Consider the following 6,001-nt stretch of genomic DNA (forward strand, 5'->3'; position numbering starts at 1 on the left):
TCCCTCTCGCCTCACCCAAGGCGGGTAAAGTCATTGGATGGAGCTACACTTTGGAACGAGCGCCTATTTTCACTGACAGACAGACAGACGGACAATTCAATTTGACGTTACAAAGGTGCCTTATTTACGATTAATTATTGAAATAAATGCTTTGACTTTGATGATTTTCCCATCAAAAAAAAAAAAAAAACTCCCAGTATATGTCAATAGTCTCACCCCCTATTACATGGGACTTATAACACAAATTGTGAAAACTGGGTGCACATTGTATAGCGGCATTATGTGCTGTAATGTGCACTTCTGCCATCCCCTTCGGGGATAAAAGGCGTAACGTTGCGTGCATGTAAAAAAACTGTTATTTATCCTGGTTTAGTTAAAGACGGTGGCAGAAATTAGATCAGCATAATAATAAATCAATTAAAAATCACTTCATTGATATAGCAAACATATAACCTACTTAAACAAGTTAGCAGGATAAATAGCAGCCTTTTGTAAGGGGGGAAAATCATCCAAATACTTCTCCCGCCTTGGGTGAGGCGAGAGGGAGTGTCAGACTCTTACTGACTAAAAACCACCCCGTTCCAATTCTTGTTTTCGGTAGTCCGCAGCTCCGGATCAGGCATCAGTACTACTGGGCCCCATCTGTGGTGGTCTGATGGCTCTTTGAAAACCATAACTTTCGCTGAAATAAATTAATAACAGATTAATATTTTACGTTGGTTTTATGTGAGGCCGTGTTATCACTCTTTACATTTAGAAAAAACTGTTGAAGCTTTGAATACAATCAACAGTTTAATAAAGAAGTTTTTAGTTACATACTCTCAATATTTACATGGAGTTTGTAATTGTTCATTGAATTTTCGCTTGGTAAAAAACTTATTTCATACTATTTTGTGACTATTAACGTAACTAGCGTAAATGTAGGTTTAAGTAAACACAATGAGCTTGATATCTGCTAACCCCTTTCTGAACAAAAAGCAATTTGTTATGAATCAAACATGCATCTTGCGTGACATACAATTCGATTCAAAACTTTTAAACATGAATGAAGTAGCCCAACGCCATCTATTAAGACGAAGACGAACTAAGTAATTACACAGTTACGCCGCTTCAAAACTAGATGTCGCTACAAACACTGTAATTTCCTATTACTGTTTTGGGTCATTTGTTTTGCGTGAATATGCAACACGTAATAATACATTGTGGGTTATAAAAAGTAAAAAAAGGCATGGAAAGTATTGCTAATTGATACTATGTAATTGTTAGTGATTATATGTAATAGTCCGGCAGAGACGCTTGGCAGAAAACGCCCAGAAGGATAAATTAACATAATGAACAGTATTATAGACTAGATTTAATTTTTTTTTTTGAGCGGGGATAGTCATCTTATGTCTTCTCCCACCTTGGGTCAGGCGAGAGGGACTAGACTCTTACTGACGAAAATCTTTCCTGTTCCTACTCCTGCATTGAGCCGGAGCCCAGGTAATCTGTTACATTATCCGTAGTTCCGAATACAGTGCACTATATACCTCGTTTACATAAAAAGATTTGTCATAATTTCCACGCTCGGCAAACAAATTGGGGATCGCAGTATAAAAGGTTCAGGTTTATCAGAAAGCGCTGCTGCCCGGTCTCTGTCTAATGTGTAATTGTGTAGTCTTATATTTCCTTATACTTATAATGTTAAGCTGAAGAAGAAAGCTGTCATTTATCGAGAAAGGCTATAAAAACTTACGCCTGACGAAGTAGCTAGCCTGTTGTAAGAATGACTTCTCCCGCCTTGGGCGATGCGAGAGGGAGTGTCAGACTCTTACTGACTAAAAACCACCCCGTTCCTACTCTTGATTTTCGAGCCGGAGCCCCGGTAACCCGCTAGGTAGTCCGCAGCTCCGGATCAAAGTCTATTCTAAGAATTAGACTTCTGCAACCAACCTGTCTAACGCAAAGGATACAATCGCGAATCGCGTTGGTTTTCGGAACGAATCCAAAACAAGTCGGTCTGGTTGGCCAAACCAGTCGGTGCTAGGCCTAGCTATTGTATTAGAAAACTATACACAATAGGAAATATATTTACACAGAGAGAGTGGAATTCTTAACCTATGACCAATGTTGTTAGAACAATAGGTACACCTGTCCCTTGTTTGAATCGGTAATCGAATCCGAAAGCCTTTTTTTTTTGAGGGGGAAAATCATCCAATGACTTCTCCCGCCTTGGGCGAGGCAAGAGGGAGTGTCAGACTCTTACTGACTAAAAACCACCCCGTTCCTACTCCTGCTTTTCGAGCCGGAGCCCCGGTAAACCCGTTAGGTAGTCCGCAGCTCCGGATCAGGCATCAGCCCTACTGGGTCCCATCTGTGGTGGTCTGAAATTGGAAAGCCTTAGCAAGTGTCGGTGACAAGGATGAGTAAGTTACTCATAAGTAACTGACTGTCTGATTGAAAAGCAGTGTTTACACGGTTGGCGCGGTGGCTAGGTGACCGGCTGCCGCGCAACGTTAAGCGGGTTCGATTCCCTCACGGAGCTACTCTTTGTGTGATCTACAAATTGTTCATCGTTTGTAAACGCACCTACTACACAGGAAAAACCTAATGTGGAGAACGTAAACGTTTTCTTTTTTAAAGAAAATATATAACATCTTACTCAGGCCTGTCGTTCCGTGCGCGAATTGAACCCGCGACAGTTAGCATAGTAGCCAGGTGGTTAGTCAGACATATTTTCTTTAAATACGAGAAAACAGAAAAATACATATTAACAATAATTTATGAATGTATACTAGCCACTCTTCCTGCAGTTTGGTCTTGAATATAAAAACTATTCAAACAGGTTTTGCAACGTGATTTTATTGTAACTTTCGTGAGACATACTAAATTAATTATTATGTTATCGGCTTACTCACGTACTGTTTTGACGATTAACTCGACTAGTTTCAAGCCATGCAAGAGGCTCATATTCATGAGGAGCATTTCGCGACACACGACGCGGCGATTGTCACGCTGCTACTGACGACTCGAGTTTCGCGCCCATCGCGCCCTCTGCCTGGAATCGCGCGTACTATACGGCGCGTGCGACGTTGTTGGCTCGTTAGACTCGTTCGCCGGCGGCTGCGTAGGTGTTGGGTTCGATTCTCGGGTCGACGCAAAGACGGTGCTGCATACCGCGCTCACTGTGTCACACTCCAGACCCGCAACATTGTAGGCTGACGCAGATTGTAGACTTGGCTTCCAGGCAGGAGGTAATGCCCAGCCACCGTCTCTGTTGAAGTTGGGACAACCGGGCACTGAACCTGTGTGATCCCCAGTACATTGACGCGGAACTTGATCACCTTCGACGGGTACTGGAAACTAATGGGTACAACTGGCGCCAATGTACTCGACTGGCGAGCTCATCGTGTAAAAGACGACCGGCAGTTGCGGAGCGGACTCCAGCATTTTTACCCTATGTGAAAGGAGTAACCGACACCATCGGACACCTGTTACGCCGAAGATACAGCATCAGGACGATCTTCCGCCCACCCGGTCAATTACGAAACTTATTACGCTCGCCTAAGGACAAGGATCCACTGGCAGTTCCCGGGGTATACATGATACCGTGCGACTGTGGCTCGAGTTACATCGGGGAAACTCGCCGCAACATCACAACCAGACTAAAGGAACACATACGCAGTGTGAAGAACATGGACACCCATACATCTGCAGTAGCCGAGCATGCTTGTAGCGCGGGCACGACTCACTTCCTCCGTTTCGACAAGGTCTCCGTACTAGCGAGGGAGAAATACTTCGTACCGCGGAAAGTACGTGAGGCCATCGAAATAAGTCGTCGTCCCAACTTCAACAGAGACGGTGGCTGGGCATTACCTCCTGCCTGGAAGCCAAGTCTACAATCTGCGTCAGCCTACAATGTTGCGGGTCTGGAGTGTGACACAGTGAGCGCGGTATGCAGCACCGTCTTTGCGTCGACCCGAGAATCGAACCCAACACCTACGCAGCCGCCGGCGAACGAGTCTAACGAGCCAACAACGTCGCACGCGCCGTATAGTACGCGCGATTCCAGGCAGAGGGCGCGATGGGCGCGAAACTCGAGTCGTCAGTAGCATCGTGACAATCGCCGCGTCGTGTGTCGCGAAATGCTCCTCATGAATATGAGCCTCTTGCATGGCTTGAAACTAGTCGAGTTAATCGTCAAAACAGTACGTGAGTAAGCCGATAACATAATAATTAATTTAGGTTTTGCAACAACTGGATTGAAGTGCACACTGCAGTCATGCAGTCATGCACGTTGGATGCGCCGACTGTTGACCGACTGCGAAATATGAGGTTATGCATTCGCAATGGTAACACCGGAATTAATTGCTGAAAAAAAAATTTAATACATACAAACAAAATTTTCAAATAATAAGTGAAGGCTTTTGAAGTGTCGGTAATCCACATTACTTTACTAAAGGGTATACGACGTTGGTGAAAAATCTTTGATAAAAGTCCCTAAAAAGATTTAGATAAAAAAAAAAAAATACATTATTATACAAATATTCAAAAATTAACTCCCATCATCTGCGACACCCCCTGCAGGTGTATGGAGCTCCTCTATCCGCATTATAACCTCGCCAGGTCGGAGGATCCTCCTGGTCCGATCTTAAGAAACTTTACTCTCTGTACCGTGTTAAGTGTAGGAGTATCCACTGGAGTGATACCACGGCCAAAGATTATACCCTTATTCGGGAACCACGGCTTCACAGAAAACCGACGTGAAACAACGCTTGTGTTGTGTTTCATTGTGTAAGTGAGGTTACCGGAGGCCCAATTACCCTCCTTCTCAATCTTCCTAACCCCGAATCCCCAAAATCCCTTAAATTCCTAATCCCCAAAAGGCCGGCAACGCACTTCCAAGTTCTCTGGTGTTTAGGGTGTCCATGGACGGCGGTGATGGCTTACCATCAGGCGATTTAAAACTTACGATGTGGTTTCCTCACGATGTTTTCCTTCACAGTTTGTCAGTGGTGTCTGAATAATCTTTAACTCGGAAAAAGTCACATTGGTACTTTACCGTTGGTAAGTTTCGAAGCCCTCAAGCATGGGAAACCGACACCGATACGACAGTAGTACATATTTAATGAGAAAAAGTTAGTTTCATACTTTATAAACAGAGAAATTAAAGTATCCTTTGAATAAATAATACAAAAAGTATCTACATAGACGTAGACACCTTTGGATGCGCGTCATTGATACCATGTACCTATATTGTGTTGTATAATACAGGTTTTGAGTTACAAGTTATATACTGGTAATTATATACTGGTCCCGTATAAGATTAAAAGGTAATACTTAAAATTTTAACCGGTTAGTCGTGTTTTATAGTGGTCTCTTCATCATCTAGAGTCCAGTTCTTTTTGAGAGGGTAAAATCATCCAACGACTTCTCCCTAAGGTGAGGCGAGACGAATGGGCCGGCTCGATCGGAGTGATACCACAGCCTTACAGGAAACAACCCTTAAATTCCTAACCCCCAAAAGGCCGGCAACGCACTTGTAACGCGTCTGGTGTTTCGAGTGTCCATGGGCGGTGATTGCTTACCATCAGGTGATCAATATGCTCGTTTACCGGCTTATATCAAAGAAAACCTTAGTAGAAGTTATGTTATGAGTTCTCTGTAATAAATATTGACATATAGCCAATAGCGATTACAATCTCAGATTTTAAGCTTGACAAAGATAATTTCGAATAATCAAAAAATTCGGAATAATACTGTGAACAACTCAGAAATCGAAACCCGAGACATCTTTAATGACAAAGTTGCATTTTAATCACGATATTAATTAATAATAAGATACAATTTACATCAATCCGAACGTGATTTTTCACAACTACTAAGGAATTCTAAAATCATTGATACATATACTGACCGATCACATAATATGTCGCGGCCTCAACCGGTCCGCACGTTTTAAAAACCACACAACACAACAAAATAATAATAATAAAACAAACTTAAAATAAAAATAAAACAA

This window comes from Spodoptera frugiperda, chromosome 22 (genome assembly GCF_023101765.2).
Source record: "Spodoptera frugiperda isolate SF20-4 chromosome 22, AGI-APGP_CSIRO_Sfru_2.0, whole genome shotgun sequence".
NCBI classification, from domain to species: Eukaryota; Metazoa; Arthropoda; class Insecta; order Lepidoptera; family Noctuidae; genus Spodoptera; species Spodoptera frugiperda.